At 39.5% G+C, this 25,024-nt stretch overlaps 1 protein-coding gene across 4 annotated transcripts in view; it reads right to left on the reverse strand.

Annotated features, from left to right (window-relative positions):
* Window positions 1-22,339, reverse strand: part of zfhx3b (zinc finger homeobox 3b) — a 331,153-nt gene extending 308,814 nt beyond the window's left edge. For all 4 annotated transcript variants that reach the window (XM_078795720.1, XM_078795721.1, XM_078795719.1 and 1 more), the window contains exon 1: window positions 22,199-22,339. The gene's annotated coding sequence lies outside the window, so the exon portion shown is untranslated. The remainder of the gene's footprint in view (window positions 1-22,198) is intronic.
* Window positions 22,340-25,024: the final 2,685 nt, after the last annotated feature.

Below are 25,024 nucleotides of genomic sequence, written 5' to 3' on the forward strand. Positions count from 1 at the left end.
GTTAAAAAACAAAAATCTCTTCATCTTACACGGCACGATGTACTGTAGCAATTTATTGACCTCCAGTTTCCCCTGTGTGTTCAAGATGACTTTGCGGCTGAGCCTTTGAATCAACTGATACTTTAGCACAAGCCCCAAACTCCAAGGTTATTTCTTCAGGATTTCCTTTAAGTTCTTTCAAAACCTGTGAGCATTTGGAATATATATATATTATATACAAAAACTCAGTCTAATAAACCAAAAAAAGTTAAGGGCTCAGAAGAATAAAAGCATTCCTGAACTGGCTCGAACCACAAGATGAGGCCCGGTGTCTTTGTGAGAAGAAGCTCTTAGAGGTTTTGCGTATTTCAGAGCCTGGCTTTAGACTTTTCTGAAGATTATCTTTTGGTCTTTGAAGTGCAGAACCCACCTGCTTCAAAAACCAAAAATGCGTCTGCTTTTGTTTCCAGGCCACGGTTCCATTGGTCAGCATAAACAGCAAGTCTGACCCTTGAGGGAATTCTTATTTATTACTGACCAAATCCCTGCAGAAGCTCTGGTAGGCATTCTTAAAAACACATGAAAACATGCACACAATGAAATAGAAATCGCTTGCGAGATTGTGTCCATTGTCCGTAAATATTAAATCATTTAGAACATAATAACAAAATGCAGATGACATGATATAACAGAAACAATTTTGCAATTTCATTAGGTATTCATGGCTTTTGAATAGTTCAAGCCTCACTATCAGTATGGACAAATGTTCCTTTTTAAAACATCGGGTGAGTGAAATATGAGTAGCTATTGCAAAGTGACAGCAAAAAGTAGTTAGTTACCAAGAAGGGTAAAGCTGTAATTGCAATAGAACATTTATAAAAAAGTAAAAATGATGCAAATGAACCTCAACTTTGCCTCCTTTTAACTTTAGTGCTTTGTGCATTGAGGCACAAACCCTGGAGACAAATGAGATCTACTCCACTGCCAGGCTTTGTGTCACTGTCCTGATTACCCCGCAGTGCAACACCGAGGCAAATGGGTGAGCGGCAATGGGAGGGAGTGGGGTGGGCTTGTGCGAATGAGATGCTCAGTGACCCTGCCATCATCACAAACCGCCATTCCAATCTAATATCCTGACTGGCTGAATGACTGGACGGCTTGGTACATATTAAGTTTACACTGCCGAGTTGAAGCCCTTGTTTTAGCATCAAGTACTCACCAATTAAGGGCATCCGTCACAGCCAAACAACAGTAAAGTAACTTTTTCTGCGTCTATGCACCGTGCTGCACATTCATAGCCTATTTCCAAGGTTGCCCCCCCCTCATAAGTGCACTTTGCATGAGGTGGTGCCACTTGGAATGTTAACAAATCAATATTTCAGGAACTTGTCATTTATTAGCACAGGAGATGGGGTTGGATAATGATACGTGTGCAGACATGGAGCGACGGTTCTGTTGGAAGAGCCATTAAGCATCTCAGACACCATAAAGTAGAGAAAGGGACTCTAATTGAGAGTATGATTATTTGTCTACAGCACAGTCACCTCAAATAGCACAAAGCACTTCTCCAAAACGAAACCCGTCAATGACTTTTATGCCTATGCGCTACTGTCTGAACAAGTCTAAAGTTCAATGCTTGGCTTCAGACAAACAGCAAATTAGAACTTAATTTTTTACTTCAGTTATGAGTTTGCTTCACTGTTGCACCCTGTAAGACAAAAGGTGAGTATACGCAGCTTTGGATATGCTCAACGAAGTTGCAGTCAGTATAGCAGAAGCGGGAGGGGCTGGACACCCCACGTCTATTCGCATTAAATGAGAGCCTGACGATGTTAATTAGGCAGTGCAAATTTACATCAGCAAATTATGTAAGCAGCTCAAAGAGTAACAAAGCGTGATACCAGCTAAATCACAGCTTGGCCGACGTTGCCCTGCCACTTCATGCTGATGTGGCCATGGTCGATCAAGCAGAGAAGCCTCAAATGCCAATTAGACATGAGTGGATAATTGTGTCGGGGGTGGTGGGCTGGTGGAACAAGCGACTTTGTTACAATGTCCTGAGGCATTTTTATGCTCCATCACAAGTGACACATCTGATACACAAACACACGCATATGCAAAAGCATTGACTATTTACTGAACCTATTTTGAACAAGCAAGAAATAATCGTCTATATAGTGAAAAATATATATTTTGTGAGTGTTAGGGTTGTCTTAATAAAATAAATGACCAAATTAAACCGATTGACCGAGATCCTCACCATTCACTCTCCAGCCACTCTCATTCCGACCACTTGTATCCACAATATTGCTCTAGGTGTGGGTAGTGTGGGTAGGAATGTACACTACAGTCAAAGCATGTGGCAGTGTGTCTCCACTTTTAACTAGTAGTGGAGATTGACTGGTATATCAAAAGCTTTGCTTTCTGACTCAGCAGTACAGTAATCCCTCATTTATCCTGGTTAATTGGTTCCCAACTGTAGTAAATTAATTTTCGCGAAGTAGGAGTCCGTATTTATGAATCAGGTATTATCATAGTGAGCATAGAAAACCTGTTTATGACTTTCTAAATGCAGTTATACCATTATCAGTCATTACCATTTACCAGTCATTTTCGTATTGGTAGAATATACAGTATACCGGAGTACCACTATATAAAAATTATCGCACAACCCAACCAACTGCTTACAACAATGTCCTAAAATCTTTCCCCCAGAGATGATTGATCTCATTCCACAGGAAGCATGGCCACTAAGCATGGTTTGTTTTGACAGCAGGAAAGGCTAACAACCTCTTCTTATGAAGGAAGGTTAACCACTTACATAGGATTAAAGGTGAAATATCTTCAACAAACAGGAGTCCACTTGCTTTTGCGGATTCACCACGCTGCCATTTTTTTTTTTATGTCGATGACCAGTGACTTTAGTTTGACATTCAGGTCCAGAATCCTTTGATAGAGAGACCTTACAGTGGTGCGCAAAGTGCGGCCCTCGGGCTAATTTCATCACACAGCTCCTTTGTTTTTTTTACTTTTAATTGGCCATCTGAATATCCATCCATCCATTTTTTAAACCGCGGACATGCTGGAGCCAATCCCAGCTGTCTTTAGGTGAGAGGCGGAGTACACCCTGGACTGGTCGCCAGCCAATCACAGAGCACATATAGACAAACAACCATTCACACTCACATTCATATCTATGGACAATTTGGAGTCGCTAATTGACCTAGCATGTTTTTGGAATGTGGGTGGACTTATGGGGGTGTCATACAACTTCACGTAAAAAAAAAACTGAACTATCCCTTTAAGATTAATTTATTACCAGTGATGTCCTCAGCCTGGATGTAGAGACGCCGGTCTCAAGGAGAGAAAGCTCTTCCTGTTTGTGAACAACTAGAATAGTAATTGAGAGAAGTGACACTTTTTAGAAATGAGACTTCTTGTCAAGGTTTTTTTTCTCCTTGGTTCATACATGGCTTTATGTTATGTGCTCTTATTTTGGTTTTCCACTTCCTGTTTTGCACCATGTGCAGCAGCTTTGCTGTCGGTGCATAGCAGCACCTGTGCCTCTTTGGAAATCAGTGCTTTCATTTAAGCTGAGTTAGTCAATTTCTCCTGTTGTTTGTTCTTGGTTTTGAGAACTATACTTTTTGTATGCTCGTTTTCTGGCTGTTTTTGTTCAAGCTCCACCTTGTGCATGTCCTTTTTGCTTTGCTCAAATAAAGAGTGTTTTTGACTGAATCAGCTCAGTGCAAGCTGTATGAACCCCAAATGGTAATTTCATTCCCCTCAATACAGTGTACACAAATGCTACTACTTGGTCACCTGCACGCCGCCGCTTGCTGGTGCTCTGGTGCTCCATGCCAGTCAGAGATAGTCTGAGAAAACCAGACAGGATGTTTATGTTTGAGGTGCACATGCAAGTTGTCGTTGTTCAGGGGCTCACCTTGGTCATTGTGTTTAAAACCGAAATATTCCCACACTGGGGCTGTGGCATTCACTTTCATGCCTTCATTCATACGCTGCAGCACTTTCCCCGCCTCCATCCACTGAGACAAAGAGGCTGAATTACTGACAGGAGGGTTTACTCTCTCCGTTTATATCCTGCTATAGAAACAACGGCAGGTGTTGAGGCAGATGCACACAGTGAATCTTCCTGTCATCATGGCTATCTGGTACACTTATTGTTTTGATCTATCATGTGGTTAATGATTGGATTTATTTATTTAATTTATTGATTATTGTGACCAATAATCAAATCAATTCTGCGCCTATTCAAAAATAATAATGTGCTTCCCTAATAAAAAAAAACAATAAAAAAAAAACAGGTGTAAATATACTTTGTTGTCAGTGTCCACAGAGGAACATAAAGTATTCTCATGTGTTGCTACCTGGCTGTAACACTAACAGACCACCAGACCACATCACTGCAGTTTGAAGCAACACACCAGCTGTGATGTTCCTCTGTGGTGCTTGCCCTTTCAATGGGGCCTTATAGTGTAAGATGCCCACCTACATATCCGCTTTCTGGACCACTCTTGATTGTAATTGGTCTGGACCAGTTTTATGCCTCTGAAGTCTCTGAATGTTCATACCCCCATGGTAACACTCAGTCACCGATCGGCCACCGCACAGTGAGAGGCCTTTTCAGCCACATTACTTCTTATTGAGTTACGGAGCCCCCCATCGCTGCAAATACGACAAATTTAATTGATCCGGTCTATAAAAATCACCGTGCTGCTGTGAAAGACCCATTTCTTGGCTTTCTTTATTTATATATTCACTCTATTTTCCCACCTTGCAGAGTGAGCCACTGCATGAGGCACAAGGAAATCAAGTTTATACTGCAACACACAAAAACGGAAAGGATGCAGGAGAGGAATTAGAGGCTTTCAAAATTAGATCAATGGTCTCAACAATCTATCACAGGAAGGGTTCCTCGGGAGTAAGCTTCTGCTGCAAACTCAAAATTAACCTTTAAAACAGCGGGTATAGAGTCCATTCACATGTGAAGCATGCAGGGGGCATTGAATAAAAGCTGAGGGGGGACAAAAAACAGGCACACCAAAGACGTGCATTGCACAACACCGTGCCTTTTTGACACACTTAAAGTATAATGTGTCACCTGTGGTGTGTTAAAAGAAGAAACGTTTGGTAGTATGTTTCAAAGTAGATAAGATGTACATTATTTACACTTCATGGTGCAGACGGCCAAACTCTGATCAAAATAATTTCTTTCACAATGTAAAAAGTTAGAATGTAGTACCGTATATACGTCCTGAATTTCCCTTATCCCACAGATAATCCTACTGCTGACTACAGACGATATTGAGCTGGTATCCGCTTGATACTTTTGTGATTAACTAAAATAAATATTGTATCCCCCTGTAAAGGATAGGGATTCAACATTATAACACTGGCCTTAACTGAGCTATAAAAATGTGATAATAAGGAGAGAAATGGTGAGCAAATTCTGAAGTAATCCTACCAACAGAGTGTTTCCCTTGTGAAGGATTTAACAATTCCCAGGCAACTATGTTATATTGCAGAGGAGAGTGTGCACTGGAGGGGCCATAACCTCTCTCTCCTACTGTTGATTATGGAGTCTCTTATGTACATATAGTGTATATTATTTGACTTTCCATCAATGAAGAAGTTAATTTTACATTTTTGTATTTCCATGCATTTCTATTGAATGATGATCAATAGCCAAATCAATCATAAGCTCCTTACAATTTGGTAAGGATAGTATCTGCACAAAAATGGCCATGTTTCTGAATCAGACAGTCCTTTACATTTCAGGACACCTGATTGAAGTAGTTTCCATTACAATATTTCAAATTGTGTGCAAATAAATCATTTTCCACCTATCAATGACCACTTATGCAGTAATAAGGTTTTGGTTAAGTAAGGAAAATAGATGTAGAATATAAAATTCGTGTTCAAATGCCGGTGTAAAATGAATACTAATTAACTTTCGAGGAGAAAATGCTGGAAGAAATGGGGAATTGGGCAATTAACGAAAGCCTGGAGCAACTTTAGAGAGGACAAGGCATTCACTCTTCCTAATTAAATTCCCTAGCAGACACCTGGCCTTTCACCCCCTCCTCAATTTCCCTCATCTCCCATGTGGCTGTCACAAAGAGGGGCATATCTCTTATGCTTCGTGCACCTCTACTTCATCCAGGAAGCACAAAAATACCTTATTTTTCACAGCCAAACTTTCTCTTCAGCTAATAACAGCGCTAATGAGCAGTGGGAGAAGGGTGTGTGGCACAAGCCCAGTGGGCCATGTCTTGTTCGGCTCGTACCTTCTTGAGATGGTGCTTTTGATTTCTTTTAATCAAATAGAAGTACACCAATAAAAGAAGCTCAGTGGGAGTAAATCTTTCAACAGGACACTTGGTCAGATGTTATTCAGATGTAAGAGATAGTGTCATGAAATCACATTTGAAAAGCAACACAATCCACAAACCTTTTGCGATTGTGTCTTACGAAAATCCTGTGGAAAATCCTGTAGATAATTGTTGATGGTAAGAAACGTAATGCTAAAGGCAAGCAATATCTCATTTCACATAACGTCCAGATTCTTCTCGCTCAGACTAATGAACCCTGAAGCCTATTCCACTGTGGTTTCCCTTTTACGGCACATTCACACCTTATATGAAGCTGTGGAAAAGAGAGACAATTTAGATATCACATTGAAGCTTAGTAGGAAGAAATAGGCCTTGTCACATCAAATACCCTGAAGATTTCCAAGTTCTACTTTATTCAACTGACCAGCCTTCCTCAACTTTTACTAGATGGGAACCACACAGAAGACAACCACAAGCAATGATATAAAGAATAATGGAATGGCAAAGTAATCCAGGCACAATGAATAACAGTGGGTGATTTTAGGGGTATTTTAACAAAAAAGAAAACCACATTTTGCCCAAAGCACTTTTTTAAATCAGATTTTCTTTTATTAAATTAGTCATTCTTTGAGAGATTTGGTGATGAAGCTATTCATAGAGCATTAACACATAGGGCTTACCTATTTTTAATGAACAATTTTAGGGTTAATGAGTAGATGCACATGATATTGAGGTCAGAGACTTATTTACATTTTGGTAGTTTGGCTTCATATAAAGTCTTTTCATCGATTACTCCCACTATGCAGACTCTCCGGTCGCTCCGCATAGCAAAGGAGTGCTCAAAGCTAACAACTGCTGCCGACTGTAAACAATGGAGCAAGAGGCAAGCTACTAATGTAACAAGACGAGCATGCATAGCTGCACGCTGTCTCAAGGAATCGGTATGGCACAAAAAAAAAACAAGCAAGTATGAATAAAACACTATAAACATTTTTGTTCGGAAAGATATCATACTATATCACCATCAACAAGGTTTAAGAAACTTAAAGGAGACCTATTGTGCAAATTTTCACCCCTTTGTATTGAGTTGTGGACTCAATTAGACAAGATAAGCTACACTTTCTAGATCTTCCAGAATCTGCACCTATTCCAGCTGAATATAACTATTATCACGCAATGTAAATTTTGATTGGTTGGTCAATTATTGCAAGTGTATTAAGACGAGTGAGTATAATAGTTATTACAGCATAGTAATTGACACTATTGATACTGTTTTGATGCTATTGAGAGCATAAAAAAATGCAAGTGAGAATAAAGAAAAATTTAAATAATTAATGATATCGGCCACAGCCTGTCATAAGAACACAATCGACCACGACAGGTCTTCCTTTAATTATCCAGAACAGACACCCACCATCACATTGACCGCTGGGACCAGGTTTCTTAGTATGAAGCCTGCTGTAACAACACGCATTTTTTTTTTCGCATGTGCATTGTGTCTGCAGTTGCTTGCACTAAAAACATCTTACAAGATATAGTTCACAAACATATCAAGTGGCACTAACATAGGTCCTCCAGCACGCCCTAGTGGATAAACCAGAGCACTGTTTAAAGTCCTATGTTTGGGGATGAGTTTGGACTTCTTATAATCAAAGATAAAGAAATATTTTACATACATAATCAAAAAATAGAATATTTCACATCAACACAACTTGGGTGGTCTTGTTGGTGGCAGGCAGAAGGTTAAAATGAAGTGGTGTCAGATAGTTTTACAGTACGTGATGAAATAAAGGCAAGGACAGTCCTGCTGGGTCGCTGTGCCCCTGGTTGGCCCTGACTGAAGCAGACCGAGCCTTCATAGAAAGGTGCTCTGTCTAATCTGGCCTCATTTTATGCCTCTTTAACCATGACCAATGTATTTAAATGGCTGTTTCTTTGACAGACGCTCACTTCAAATCATTCCTCACTAGAAATTTGTAGGAGTGATATTAAAAGTCCTTCGGGCGAGGCAGCCTAAAGAGAACATTGGAACATCAAAAGGCCAAACACTTCAAAAACTTCAACTAATGATGCTAGCACACCTCCGGGGACAAGGAGGGCTTCAACTTTGTCCAACATAGCTCTGGCCACAAAAAAACATCACTCCTTTAAAATTGAGATTTGGCAGTTCCCCCCCAATTCTACTTGCTCCGCATTTAGCATGAGATACATGATGTACTCCTCCTTATCTCTGAATCCACAGGAGAGCAGCCCAGGTGACCATCTGCCATCTTATCAAACACATCTTGTCCTGTTCTTACCAAATATAAACCAACAAGAAGTGCACAATGAAAGACATGAAGCTCCACTCTTGAAAGTAAATGTACACCCGCAAAGAATTCAAAGTGCTTTGCTAAGTCTGCAACAGAGTACTAACCGAAAGAGCTGCGCCACTGCCTTAGCATCACAGGATGTTCTCTAACTCAGTTCAAGGGAGGCAGACAAATGGAGAAATGAGGAGTCGAGGAAGGCAGCTGGCAACATTCACTTTTAAGCCTGATGGGAGGTGACAGCAGCGGTTAAGTCATAATAAACCACCAGATGAGTGGGGTGAACATCGAGGCACACCTGGTCTGACCACTTTACATCAGAAGGCACTTGAAGAGTCAAACATATTATCTAAAATGTAAGAAAAGTTCACTTTATTTCAGCAAAGCTTTGCCTCACAAAATTGAACCGGAATAATTGTCTTTATATATTCAGTGTAAATAGAGAAAAAACAACACAGATAAAGCAAACCAACAGTTTGAGTAAACACGGATGTAGGAACAACCAGCACACGTTTAATGCTGGAACACACATCCGAATGAGAACGGACATCAAGTGTTGTCGCTGTATCTTTGCTGCTGTTGTTGATGGAACTAGGATAATTATAGGTTATCACATGGTTTGTCTGGTATCAGGCCAGGTATCACATACTATTTAATCATGAGCTTATTATGATGTACTATTTAATCAAGACCATTTTGTTTCCAGATTTCATCCCCATTTTCTTTTCTGATTGATAAAATAAACAGACACGTAACTCAGGCGGGGGAATACTTTCTAACAGTCTTTGTTTCCTTGTTTCAAGAGTGTTCTCCTCATTAATGGTGATAAAACGTTCCATTTCTAATATTCTGTTTGCTATTTTCCCTATTTGTCTTTCGCCGGGAGTGTCAACCGCTGACATGTTGACAGAGCACAGACGGCAGCAAAACAAACGCTATGTGTTCACGCTTGTGCACTGTTCTCTGATTGGTTGTTTCACGGGCACGATACCAGAGCAGCGCTCTCTGAGTGTACAGCTACGGGGGCTGATACTGGACATGGTTAAACTCTATATTTTATCAGTATCACTGCCCTGGGCTTTGACACAGTATCATTTCGGCCTTTTCCCGTATCATTCATGGGCGGTTTCTAGGGTACAGGGCCAATTAATACTGTAGTATGTGATAAGTATTTGTATCAATGCACCTAAGTAAAGAAGTTTCGGTTGGTGTTTTATTCTATTCACTTCAAAGCAGTCAGACCTGCTATGTGTAGGATTGAAAACTACGAGCCATAGATATGCACCTAAACTAATGTGAGTTTCCCCTGAAGACCATCAATTAAAATAAGCCATTTAGCCATGCCAGGCTAGATGACAACCTGTACGTATAACCTTGAACAGCTGTCCTCAAGAACTGCAGGGTCTGCCCTCAGAATAATAACCCAACGGTTCAGTTAGCCATATGCCATATGTGTTTAAGTTCTAACATCTGTAGGCTTCATGTTTCTATGCTTTTCATTCCCATTGCACATTCTTCACAAATTCAGGAGCGTCCTTGTCCAGCATTTGTATGGTGGATGGTGTAAAGGTCCCATGTTTACTTTGAACAACTGGAATTACCTGCAGCAGTTCATTGCCTACTGTATGCTCTTAAAACAAAGCTTTCGATAATAAAATAGTAAAATGCTACCAGTAGCAGCACTATATTCATTCACAACTGACACACTTTCACATCCGACTGTAATGAACATGGCTTCTTGATCAGATCAGAAACCCACCAATTGCAAAACAATCATTATCATTTTCAGGCAGTGTAATTTTACCCTGAAGAAAAATTTTGTACAGTTTGTCAACTCAGCTCAACTCTGATTGTAGTACTCTGGAACAACATTGACATTTATCACCACACACTGTTAACGGACAACTACAAATGGGGAAAGGGAGTTGAAAGAGAAAGAAAAACTTAAGGACCAGCTGGTCTTTTGCCTGAGGACCTCGTCTCCTCTCAGTTCTTCTGTTTGGCAGCAGTGGAAGAGCAAATTTTACACCGTCTGGGACACAAATTGGCATTCTGAACTCGAGTTATTCCTCCACCATAATCTAATTAAGAGACACTGCCAGTGGGAGAAAAAAAATCACAGCATTATGAAGTTTGACTGACAGGCGGACATTAAAGAATTGGCAATTTCACTACATGCTGGGAAGAAGAGGAAAACTTCAGAGGCTCAGCTAGAAGAGCTTTGAATTGTCCAAACGCCATGCTAACACGATGACTTGAAGTACAACCTGAAGAATAGAATCAAGTTACCAAATAGTCTGCTTCCAACTTCAAAGATTTTGAGCGCGATTGTGACTATTTGCCATGCTAATAGTTCAGCATAATTTACTCTTGTCAATTAAAGCTTTGGGTTTGAACACATCTTGAATTTAATAAAGTAACCCCTCGTTTAACCCAGTTAATTGGTTCGAGACCCGACCGTAAGAAGTGAATTTCCGTAAACTAGAATTCAAATATTTTCTTAAAGAAAACCTATTTACAATCTTATGAATAGGGGTTTGAACATTACTGCAGACGTCTTGACATTAAATATTTAATATTTATATAGGAATTACCTAATTTAGTAGACATTATCTGAGAAAATATGCCATGTACGTATATGCAATACATTTTATCAGGATGTGTGGACAGAAGGGATGTCATGGATTCAGAGTTGAGTTTTAGCTGGAATACGGCCACATCAGCCCGTGTTCCATCCATCTGTTTTCTATACCGCTTAGCCTCACAAGGGTCGCGGGCATGCCGGAGCCTATCCCAGCTGTCTTCAGATGAGAGGCAGGGTGAAGTCTGGACAGCCAATCACAGGGCACATACAGACAAACAACCATTCACACTCACATTCATACCTATGGACAATTTAGAGTCGTCATTTAGCCTAGCATGTTGATGGAATGTTTGCAGGAAACCGGAGTACCCGGAGAAAACCCACACATTCACAGGGAGAACATGCAAACTCCTAGATGTGCGCTAACCACTCGGTCACCGAGCAACCAAGTCCGTGTTACTATTTTTCCTGACAGCTGGGATAGGCTCCAGCATACCCGTGACCCTAGTGTGGATAAGCGGTAGAAAATGGATGGAAGGATGGATGTATGTGTTAGCGTAACGGCGTGATGTTCAAACCACAAAATGGTGAGGGACAACTGTATATAGATTATGCACAACAGGAACTAAAGGAACGTGCTATAAAAATAAATTCATAATTCCAGGTATTAATAGCTTTCATGTTCAATACATTAATATTTTTGTATTCTAAACATAATTTTACTTTCAATATTGTCTAACTGATGTTATAAAAATAAGTTCAATTAGCCAGGACCTTTTAACACTGTGCCACTGGTGTTATTTTAAGGTGAAATGACTACAAATTGCTACATTAAGGCCTGTTAATTGGCACCTTTAGCTGGACTATGCTGACATTCAAAATGAGACTAACAAGGTTTCTTTCATTCCAGAGATGATTTTTTTTTTGTACATGAAAGGAGATAATATATTAAATAGCCAGTGTTGTAAATTTAACACCTTTTAACAGACTATACATGATCATTGTGGTCTTCAAAATGTCAAGGGCAGGTGTCCGAGGCGTTAATGGCAATCGTAAAAAACACGACAGAGAGGCCATAGACATTTTTGACAGTGTACGTAACACAGGACATATTAGCCGGGGATATGCTTCACATCCAAATTTATTCTTCTGGGGAGACTAAAGCTGTAAACATTGAAGAAAAGTACATCTTGATTGAGCCATAAAGGACAAAGGGGTCAAACAATGACAATACATCATTGTTGTAATCATGTGTATGGAAAAAAAAAACTATAAGCATTTAATTACACTTAATTTACACTTCAGCTACACGTGATATACACTTCATTGTCAATCATTTTTAAGATTAAATATTTTTTAATAATTAATTCCACAATTGAGGCTGCACGCCGGCCTCACAGCTAGGAGACGCGAGTTTGATTCCATCTCTGTGTGGAGTTTTCATGTTCTCTCCGTGCATGCATGGGTTTCCTCCCACATTCTAAAAACATGCTAGGTTAATTGGTGACTCCAAATTGTCCATAGGTATGAATGTGAGTGTGAATGGTTGTTTGTCTATATGTGCCCTGTGATTGGCTGGCGACCAGTCCAGGGTGTACCCTGCCTCTTGCCCGAAGACAGCTGGGATAGGCTCCAGCACGCCCGCAACCCTTGTGAGGATAAGCGGTAGAAAATGAATGAATGAATTCCATAATGTTTTTCTTTTTTTTTAGATTTATATGATGATACTTGTGCACCACAAAAATGACTACATTGCTGTGGAAAAAAAGGTTGAGGCCCATATTAGATTTTTTTCTCTCCCCACACAGCATGAATATAACAGCAGGAAAAGAAGTGTTGCATGTCTTACACTCATTGAAGCCCATTCTCCTGTTCATGATTCCACATGCTAAATTTCCTGAAACTCTAATGAGAAGGAATGAAAGAAAGCGAAGCATGAAAATGGCTCCATGTTCTCATTTTCTTCCTCTGTCTTGGTGGATGATTTTTATTAATTTCATTTAATTATCCCTCATTGCTTTTTTATGTTTTTAACACTGTGCCATCTCTGCTCTCCTCCCATCTTTGTAATTTAATAAAGCCTCATTTGAGAGAGAAGTTGATTAAAGAAATTAAGCCCCAGTGGTCACCAGAGCTGCCATCCTCTCAATTTCATAAAAAAAAAACTCCAATATTTCACACTATGAACATGTCAAGCAGAAATGATCACCAGAGTTCCAAGTTGCATGGAAATGCAAGAGCAAACGCTAATACAGGGACCATCATTCTATCCATTTATCTGTTTTCGCAACTGCATTTCATATTTTAATGACTTCAAACATCAGATTTCACCGTGTTCTAAAGGCTTGGGCTAATATTTGTACCTTTTCAGGCTGAATGATGTCACTGATTTGCAATACTTCCAACACCCCAGCTTACTGGCCTCTGCATTGTTCGGCTTCATTTGTTTCAGTCTAATGACTTAGGATCTTTGAAATACAACCCCTACCCCAAGTTATCCCATCTATGTTGCAACATAAACAAAACAAATGATATGCAATATGCAATATCAACAGTGCAACATAAAGTTAAATAGCTTATTACTGTTGAGGAGACAATTAACGCTTGAAAATGATAGCTGAGATCTAGTGGCAGTTTTGAACCATAAGTTATTGATTTGGAAATGAAAACCTGTGCTCTTCAAGGTTATAGCCAGCCCAGCCTCATTACTGCTCTGTCCTTGAGAGGCCCGCGCCAGAGCCGCTGCGAGGAGAGGAGAGAGGACCGCTTTAATGAAGGTGAATTTAATGGGATTTAATGTAGCTGGGGGCAATGGAGCAGCGGAGATATGGTTTTAACAAAGAGCAAGGGACCAAGGGTAAAGCCAAGAGAGCAGTCATTTCCTTTTCTTTCTTTCGCTCTTTCTTTTATATTTATTTATTTCACATTTGGGCAGGCAGTGAAATAGCACAGCATATTGTCAACTAAGTCAGCCAGGAGTAAGTGGTTACAATCCTGCATCAGGACAGTACAGGCCTGCAGCTTTTCATCTTACATCTCAAAGTGCTAGTGTACTTTATAGTGACATAATTCTGGCTAACAGCTAAGTTCTAACCCCTATCCTGGCGTTGCCACTTTTCATCAGGGAGAACTTTTTAGATTGTCGCAGATTGTTACCACAAATAATCAATTCCTTAATAATTATTTATGCAAGAACGGGACACGTCACACATCACAGGAGGCCTATAGTATATACATAGATCTCTAGTTTAGTATAGCATGACAAGCACTTCAATATTCATAACCTGTGCACATTTTCTCTTACAGACACCAAGTGCCATTTTTCCCATGCCGCTAGCACTTCTGCAAAGTTCGCCATCACCTGGCTGTGTCTTCAGCTTGATGTGAACAATGTGTGCTTTGCGCAAATAACATTAAATGGCCCGTTGCTACAGTAATGCCGCATAAATATGACAAGTGCTCAAAAGGGAGGAAAAAAAGTCATCACTTTCATTCCTTGTTTTGAAGCCACTGCAGAGTCATTTTCTCTTTTGCAACCTCCTTGAGTCTGAGAGCCTCCCAGAGATGTGACAAAGCGCTAATTCATAAACAGTAAGAGGCGACAAGATGTGATTAGAAATGCCAAAGCCATGATATAATAATTAAAGCACGATTCTCTTTGGAATCGTACATACAGTACAAGGCCAATAGCCAAACTCATTACCAATCATACCCTTCTATTCTGGAACCAACATGAATATGAACAGCCCTTATAATACTCGCTTCATCCACTCTTTCAGTCAATTCACAAGCACATAAGATGATTTGTCCTTGAATAAGCACTCATTTAAAGGATGAATTGGACTGCTAATGAACCACTGCTGACTGCATAGTTTTAAATAAGAAGCCTTCCTGGAATATCAAATGAGGATAAAATAACTTTCCTCTCTAAAGTAAAAATATTTGCCAGGTTGAGTGGATGTGATACGATAAGAAGCACTGCTTTACATCGGTGCTTCTTACCCATGGGCCATGAGCGCCACCTAGTGGCCCGCATATACAGGTATTATCGATTAGAGAGCTCAACATAAAGTATACCTTCGAACCTCTTAGTGTCAGTAACGAATCTGTCACTTGTTTGACAAGCTGCAATAAGCAGCAATACGTTATGAAATATTTAAAACTTTTAAAAGCTGAATCGGTCAGCGGTTACAGACTTTTCAATACTATTATTACTATTAATTATGGAGCTGTATCACAAACAGCCATTTTACTCAATAAATCATGCTGCACTGTTGATGACATTGATCAGTGCTCATGTCAAACTTTATCCTAATGTCACCATGAAAAATACATTTTTTTTACCCAGAACTAATGAATTATTCAATATTTATAAGGTAATTGCCATAATAAAGTTTATGCCAGGAGTAGGGGTGCTTGGCTTCAAGTCAAATGTCTGAATGTGTTTGGGAATGTTGGGATGTTTTTCATTCACTCAAGACAAGTGAAGGCAGCTTGAGCAAGTGAAGGTGGCTGCTCTATTCTGTTAATCCACTTGTATTTTGACTTTTGAAGCCAGAAGCCAATCAGATTGTGAACTACGGTATCACTACTATGAATGATAACACACGTAATGTGGAAGTGGTACTGTGCACCATGCAAGCCAAACCACCCCTGTTTTTTTATATATATTTTTGGAATTCCAGTATTAATTACTATATTTGAGAGGGTGTTATTGAATATACACAGTGACCTATGGGGGGAACAACCACAAGTGTGTTACAAGGGACAGCAGACTGTGCTTATGATATACTGTATTAGTAGCCATACTATGATCTTTCAGTGCTTAGGACAGAGAGACACATCATTCTGACAAGCACATATCTCATTCAGATAAGTGATGGACAAATCATTCATCAATCTCTCACCAGAATATCGCCCCAACACAATCACCATTTTGGCTAATGGAGCTCAGCATGCTAGATGTTACGTCACAACAATGTGTTTGGAGCTCGGGGGGCTGTAAGGTAGGACAGTCTGACAAAATGGACCATCCTGTGATAAATTTGTCATTTGTTATGACTTCAATTTCTTGGCTAGGCATGGTGAGTCCCCCGAGGTGTCTTGGGAGTTGTCCTGTGTATGTTACTAGGCAACCAGACAGTAGTCCAGAAGGTCACTGTATAGAGCGGCAAAGACAGAGAGAAAAAGCCCTGTGAAAGCACCAGTTGATGTTTTTTAGAGTGGCATTGAACATGGCTTCCCACTAAGAGGCTAATTAAAGTAGTAGTTCTTGGATGTTGACCTTCTCAAAACTGGTGTCGCTCTGGTTGGATTCTGGTGCACAGATGTGGCATCAAAAGTGTTCACATTATATTTGGACTACTCCAGATGTTGAATTGGAAATTACTTCAAGTGGTGTCAATACGGTAATTTGAGACTCGGGGTGAACGGTTTACTGCTTGCAGAAGTTCAAGAATAGATCAAGTGAGGGACACTTTATGCCTCTTTTCTTGTCACAATTAATATCGCAATTCTGTGCGGGCCCCTCTTCAGACACCTTTGTATGCTATCCATCTGTCTGTAAGGCCTTTTTGTTGTTATGTTAACAGGACAGCATTACAACATTATAAGAACTGCTTTAGTCTTTGCTTTGAATGAGACATTAACCTTGGACAATTTCTTTTTGACTTATATGGAGTTAGTACTTGCATAGATTGAGGTTATTGTGAAGAATGCTTAAAAACATATTTTCGCTCAGTGAAACTGTTTAAAAATCACATGAATTTAATGTTTCACATTTTCCATGTTTGAAGAGTTACAGAAAGCTGTGATGAAAGTTGATGGAAATAGCAGCTGTGACAACAATGTTTTTATAGCTATCAGAGCTATATTATATATATATATATATATATATATATATTTTTTTTTTTTTTTTACTTATTTAAAAAAAACTAAATGACTTTGACAAGAATTATCTAGTCTGCTTAACATTATAGATGAATTACTTTGGCCTTGTTTAGCAAGAAAAGGCTGTTAGGTTCATTTTTCTAAAGTCTGGACGTCATACAATGGAACCTGATTCAGTTCATCCCACTTACTTTGCCAACCTATCGATGTCGAAATCCCTTCAGGGAGCTAACAGTGCATGTCACGGGATACACCTACAAAACAGGAAAGATGTGTCAGTGTTGTGTCTCGCTGCCATATTGTGTCTTTGGCTACTGCCTCAGGCCGCTACCAAAAGGTAACCCTCTATATCGGAGTTGCCACCACTGCTGCTTGTTGCAATAGATTATCTACTAATTTATTTTCTGCTATGTTGCACTCTTGTGCACTCTGTGTGTATGTTAGCGGCCCCGCCTCCACCCACTGAGACAAAGAGACTGCACGACTGTCAAATGGGCTCACTCTGTTCATGCCGTTCTATGGAACAAACATGCAAAGCTTCTGAAACCAATGCACAAGTAAATCCTGACAAAATCGGTATCTGTATTGAGGCTGTCAAAATTATCAAGTTCATTTCCATTTGTGATGTGATTCATTTATTTATTTATTTATTATCGTCCCACGCATAGTGCCCTGTGATTGATTGGTGACCACACCAAGGTGTACCCTGACTCTCACCCAAAGTCAGCTAAAACTGGATCCAGCTCCCCCACGAATGAGGACAAGTTGAAGAGAAAATAGACTGATGGATGAAAATGTTACTTTTTTCTGCTCCATACGCCGTGTCGTGTACTCTACAGTGGAGAACATTTTGAGGATGTCTGTCCTAATTAACAATGTCACAAATTGAAGCAATTTAGCAGCCGGTAAACATGCCTGACTACAAAACAAGTGATGACGACATTCCTTTGAGCACAAAGCTGTTGTTTTTTTACATTCAGTATAGTTACTCCAGACTCCATTCACTGTGCAATATCTGACCAACCTCCACGTGCAATATTAATAATAATAAATAATAATACATTTTATTTGTATAGCGCTTTTCAAGATACTCAGAGACACTTTACAAAAGAATGAAGTTGAATAGAACAAGTAAACAGAATGAAAGACACACCAAAATACAACATTCATTGGTTAATACACAGTTAAAAAAGCGGGGCGGGGCACAGCAGTCAGATATAAAAGGTTAGACATTAAAAACGGATTTAAAGAGGTGGGTTTTGAGTTGTTTTTTGAAACTGGGAAGGTCAGGGCAAGCGCAGAGTGAATGGGGCAAAGAGTTCCAGAGAGTGGGGGCAGCGATGGAGAAGGCTCTGTCTCCCCAGGTTCGGAGCCTCTGAATGCAATATATTAAGTTCTATGTGAAGTATTTCTACAATGCCTCATATTAACTCACTAGCAAGATCTCAGTGTAAAGACTGGTCATATATCTCATCTTGTTTCATATTATCTGCATACTGTATTTGTATATAACTGGGTAAAATTGTTGATTTTGTTAATACTTGGGTTGTTTATATTGTTTATTTTTCTATATTGTGTATTTTGTACTGCTTAACTGATTCTGTACTCTTGCTGCTGTGCAATGCAAATTTCCCCACTGAGGGACGAATAAAGGCATATCTTATCTTATCTCAAGTCATGGGGACATCTTTATGAACCGGAATACATGGATGCCGAACTTCGTCAGTACCCGGGGAAAGCCCACACACTCAAGGGGAGAACATGCAAATTCAAAGATTCAACCCCCAATCGTTGTACAGCCAACATGGTAACCCCTACATTAGGTCACTGTAATAACTTACCTGTCTTGTGCTGGATGCTACAGCAGCAAGCTCAGTTTCGTTGTGATGTGTCACAAATTATAGTAATAGAAAAGTCAACCACACTGCAAACTATAACCACCATAATAAACATTTTGTTAAAAGAATACCTCTTTGGTATGTCAAAACTGAGCATTATCATCATCTTTGTTGAAGAATACTTTGTTACGCATGTGTGCCTTTTGAATTCTCCCATCTGTGTAAATGGCTTTTGTTGTTTTTAGTCTATGTTACGATTGTAAAATGTCCAATATTAACACACCAATTCAAACATCTGCAGAGGATCCCAGTATTGCTTGTTCCAAGCTTCTTTGCTTTGCCGCTAACATAATCCATCCCTTGAGACCGCTCTGACAATTGAGTTTGGGAGCGGCAAAGACAAAGCACTTGTCACCCATCGAAGGCCCAAATGTATCCATCTGAAAGATGTCGGAACAAAAGAGGCTTCAGGGGCGACTTGAGGTTCTTTACCTCCAAATTCCTCCCAGACGTGCTGGTGACTGTGACAGGCGCTCTCCCAGTGAGCCACCTTCCGTGATGAATGGCCAACCCGCCACTCTTTATCGGCCCACTATATCAAGCGCTTACCTCGATTTTATGAGCAATTTTTGCTGCTTTGACTTTCCCTCTAATTTTTGAATGCAACTCTGAAAAAAAAATGGATTCAATCTATGAGAGTGTGCAATGCTAAGGTGGAGATTTGCTGTGTGGAGCTTGATTGGACTAGGAGGTACTCATCTCAAAAATGTCTATACGGAACATTTCATTGAGTTTAGTGTAAACTTCATCTGTTATATAGTGATCCTGGCTTTTACTCTCAGAGAATACCCCCAATGTAGACAGGGACATGGCTAATGTAATTCCAGCAAAGTATAAATTATGTATGTGAGTGAGGGTCACACTTGGAGTTGGTTAGAGTCTGGTCAGGGAGACTGACAGGCAAGCTAAGGAAAAAGGTTTAAGAAAAGACAGCTCTTTCTTTCCAAAGACGTAATCACATTACGGGCGCACAATAGAACCCGTCTTCTTTAAGTGTACCAGCTTTTTTTTGTCTGTTAGCTCTTTGTGCCTTTGTGCACGTTAAAGCACTACTATAATTTGACAGTTTTTCACCAAACGCCATGTAATACACTATATGCGTAGGAGTGAGCGAAAAGTCAGCTAACAAGTGGTTATTGGGACTGATTTAAGCAGTGTGTCCAAAGAATGAATTGTAATAGAGTACATTAATCATTGTTAAGGTTAACAGACAGTTCATGCAACAGTCTGCCTACCCACACAAAATAACAATCATAATAATAGTAGCTTTAATTTATATTTTTCTATACGTTTCTACACTATTGTTACATGGTGCATCACACAATAAACATGAGGCAAAATGGCAATAAGACACATTAAATCAGCATTCAAATAACAAAATCATGCAGTGCAACTAATGAAATAACTTCTTAATTAATATCCTTTATAAAGTTTAAGCAGTGGAAAATTAATGAATGAATTAACTTCTAAAAAAAAAAAATACAACTCATGCACAAGGTGTGTTGGAGGTCAGAATTTAGTGTACTCTGTCTCCACCATGTGGACAAAGACTGTTTGATTCTAAGGATGCTCATCAGCAAAACAGCTTTTGAAATGATACAGCAGCCAGCCATAATGGTGCATATAAAAAGGAGATTAAAATGCATAAGGACACAGATTGTTGGTCAGTCTCCTCTTTAAATGTGTTTGTCAACAAACCAGGCAATCAGTATTCATGAGTGATTTTTCTACCCCTTATGTGATTGAATTAAGCATTGTAGGGGAACCTATTTGGCAGTCATCTTAGCACTTGGTGTTTTTTTATGACCTATCAATCACCCAAACAACGCTGGAGTGTGCAAGGCATTGCCAGTTTGGGGTCTGACCTGCGGCCCAGTGTGACATTCAAGGAAGGTGCTGCTCACCCAGGAAATCCCATTACATCAAAGTATGATTGATAACAGGAGCGGGCCGGCTCATATGTGGGCTGACATATAATTTTTTTTTTAATCTGTTTTTAAAAAATGATGTGTCCTTGTTCACCTTTATCCCTGTCTTTTACTTTTTCAAATGTCTGTCCGAAACCAGACCAAATGAGGAGTAACAACGGAGCACTCATCTGTCTTCGAATGCAGTAATGAGCAGAAATGGTTAGCATATGAAGACCTTATTTACCTTTATTCTCTTCATGTTTATCAATCTGTAAAAGGTAATCTGCATTAAATAAGATGGATGGATTTATTTTTTTTTAATATCACATGCTCTCCGAACCTATTGACTAAAAACCTGACAAAGGAGTCCATATTTGAAGTTGAGTTGCACTCAAAACTTGCTTATTTTTGGCAGTGTTTCACCACCACTCAATCATAAAAAAAACATGTAAAAACATAACCAGACAATGTTAAAGTCTTGAAAAATACTGTGAAATAAAATATTTTACTCACAAACCATTGTTGTCATTGATGATAATCGTGATGATTGGACGCCAAATGATTTTTCAGATATGAATACTTTTACATTTTATTCACATTTAGTAATTTGATCCCATAACTGTAGCCTAGTTTCGTGCTTCATGTTAAAAAGCATTCCAGGAGCTTCCCATGCTCATTAACCAGCTTAACAGCAACAGAAAGATAACTATTTTTATTGTATTTCCAAAAGTTCCTGTACTTTGTCAATAGTATCTGTGTAGCAGAAATTGTGTGCAGGTTTTATATCAATAATCACTTACATTGCAAAGATGCAATTACAGTTAAAATCAGAGCCACTTAATAAAACAATGATATGATCGAGAAAGGACCAAACATTTTCCAAGATTAATTTTATCATCACTACACCTCAATAATGTAACAATGACGATGGAATTTCCATTTCACCTACCACCAGCAAATTCAAAACATACATAGAATAGAAGATGCTTGTAAAGATCTCTGCAGTCAGATATTGTGTCATCTAAAACAGAGGTTCTTAACCCTTTGGACGACGTGGCCCGGGGCCTATTAAATATTAACACTGTATAGATTTAATTGATAAGCAAATCAAGCACGAAAAATGTGAAGGCTTAAGTCAAGCTTATTAATAAAAAAGAGCAATATTGACTTTTAAAGCGTTAGATAGCGTCAGACCATACTCCACACATTGGGTTCGTCTTTACTTCGCTTCTTCCATTTACAAAGCCGTACTTGATGAAGTCAGGATTGTACTCACGTAAAAATGTGTCTTTTGGGGGGGACTGGCACCACTTTCGTCTTCATTTTTTTGTTTTAAAAACTTCTCCATTGCTAATTGTAGTAGTTGAATGTCTTCTTCGGGTCTTCTGTGAGCTTGTTAAACTGACACATTACCGCCACCATCTGGTCGGAAGCTGCACTGCAACTGAGAGCCTCATATAGTATAACATACAGCAGCATAGCGGCTGGCCTATCTCTGGTGTCTTCAGTTGATAACATACTATGCAGTCCCACGGCCCTCGCCGCCCACTGGTGCAAAACTCAAAGTTTTTTGCGGTCCTATAGGTGGCGCTGGTTAAGAATCACTGATCTAAAACATTCACCTTTATGCAGTCAATGATGTACGTATTGTCAGGGTTTTTTTTAATTCTGAAATGTGTAACACAGTAACATTTCCAGTAGTAATTTCACAGATATCAAAATTAACATTGGCTATTTGTGTTTATGTTGTATTGTACAGTTTAGTGTACAGTGTAGTTATGCTTTTTCCACTTTTCTGACCTATAAATGTAGTTAGAATGTTGTATTCCCTTGTTAAACGATGCCAGAGTTTCAGATAATGAGGTTTGCTCATTTGGAAGTGAGCCCTAAAAACAAATTTGGGATGTCTCAAAACGCTCTGTTTCAAAAGACATGGTAAAACTGCCTATTTGTGATGTCTCAGAGGGGCGGATGAGGTGTGTTATAATAAAACCGGTGCTTGAAAGCTGCCGCTTAGCCAAATGCAATGAGCGGCAATAGAGCCACTTGGTGATTGAGGGTGCAGAAAAGTCATAAAATCTAGGGTGGGTTGATATTTAGTCTTTAAGTAAAATTGACCAAATGTAGAATTACTACAGCTTCGGCTTGGACATCAACAAATAGCAACCAGCTGTTTAACGCCAATGTAAAAATCCTCCACACATCACTCACTGTGCACTTCCATAATGCCTTGCACACTGCCACTCTCATATTACTGTATTATCATTCATAGTAGTGATGATACAGTAAGCCAGTTGGCTTCTGGGTGCCCAGTTGTTACCATACAGCTTTTCTCCAAACGAGAAATCTCGTCGCCTTTTTCATCCCGCAACAAAGTTAGATAATTTAGCTGGAAATTATCAACAGCTTTTATAATGAGCTAAATTCAAAGTCAATTTTCTCTTTAATTGGTGGGTGGTTTCACTAATCGATACCTTCATGCATCTTTTTAGCTCTATACGCAATTTGTGATTGAATTTCCCTTGTTCCCCTTCCTCGCCTTGTTATAATTAGTGTTGGAGTTGAATTAGAGACTTTAGTTGCCACCTCTGCTAAATGAAGAAACCGCATCAAAATACCTCTCTCCTCAAATCCACATCACTGCAAGGCAAATGGAATCTAATCTCTTTTAATTCAATCGAACTGATCTTTGACCACAGAAAACATTTCCTAGTTAAATTGTAATCCCTCGCTGCTTCCTTTTCCTCAACTAAGTATGCAATTTACATACCTTATAGCCTACGGTCTCTACAGTATGAGCATCAGTGCAGGAAGACCGCTCCCTCGGTGTACTTTTAAAGGAGAGACAATCTTGCAGCAATCAAGCTTGGCCGGGATGCAATTTGGAGCGACACAGACAGAGACTTGATTTAAAAGTCTACAATTAGGCGGGATAGATTTGTGGATTTTGGATTGGCTCTGACATCTCAGTGATTTATTTAAATGAGTTTTCTCTTTCCCCTATGTAATAGTTAGTGTTTCTTTAACAGTTACATTTCTACCTTCAGCTCTGCTTTTTTTTCCTGATCACCCATTCTGCTCTAAAGCAGATGTACACAACACAAACCCACACATACACGGGGAGAACATGCAAACTCCACACAGAGATGGTCGAGAGTGGAATTGAACTCAGGTCTCCTAGATGTGAGGCCTGTGAGCTAACCACTCGGCCGCTTTTTTATTTACAAAGAGCTCATTCATTTTTTCATTTTCTACTGCGGGCGTGCTGGAGCCTATCCCAGCTGTCTTCGGGCGAGAGGCGGGGTACACCCTGGACTGGTCACCAGCCAATCACAGGGCACATATAGACAAACAACCATTCACACTCACATTCATACCTATGGACAATTTGGAGTCGCCAATTAACCTAGCATGTTTTTGGAATGTGGGAGGAAACCGGAGTACCTGGAGAAAACCCACGCATTCACGGCGAGAACATGCAAACTCCATACAGAGATAGCCGAAGTTGACATTGAACTCGGGTCTCCTCGCTGTGAGGCCTGTGCGCTAACCACTCGACAGCCGTGCAGCCCATTTGCAGTTACTGTATAATTAAAATTTGTGTTTGTTTGTTGATGCAGGATGTATGTTTTGTGGCTAAATGTGATGTACAGTACATTCAAGGCTACAAAGAATAAATATGTTTCTGAATGTTTAACTTTACTTCAACAGGACTCAAATTGTTTTTGCATGAAAGGCAACATGGATGGAGCTATTCTATCATTATTCGTCATAGCAAATTTGTTTACAAATATCTTCATGATTGTATACTTTTCCCTCTAACCAGCTGTTTCAAATGAGATACCTCAACAAATTAGAGACAAGCCCATGTGAACCAGGTACCACTGACATGAAGCTGCATGTGCAATGATGGGGAATATATAGGTTGCATTAACTTTTAGCTGTAGGCTGGACTCCAATGAATTAATCACCCTGGGGACCCTTCTAATCATAGCCAAATTAATTGCACCATTAGCGCTGTAATTGTGTGCCATTGTTCATATGCATAACAACCATGCACACATAGAAAATACATCAGATGATTGACAAATGTGATATGCAT

The sequence above is a fragment of the Doryrhamphus excisus genome, linkage group LG13, assembly GCF_037039965.1.
Source record: "Doryrhamphus excisus strain RoL-2023G ecotype Guam linkage group LG13, RoL_Dexc_Guam_v1.1, whole genome shotgun sequence".
NCBI classification, from domain to species: domain Eukaryota; kingdom Metazoa; phylum Chordata; class Actinopteri; order Syngnathiformes; family Syngnathidae; genus Doryrhamphus; species Doryrhamphus excisus.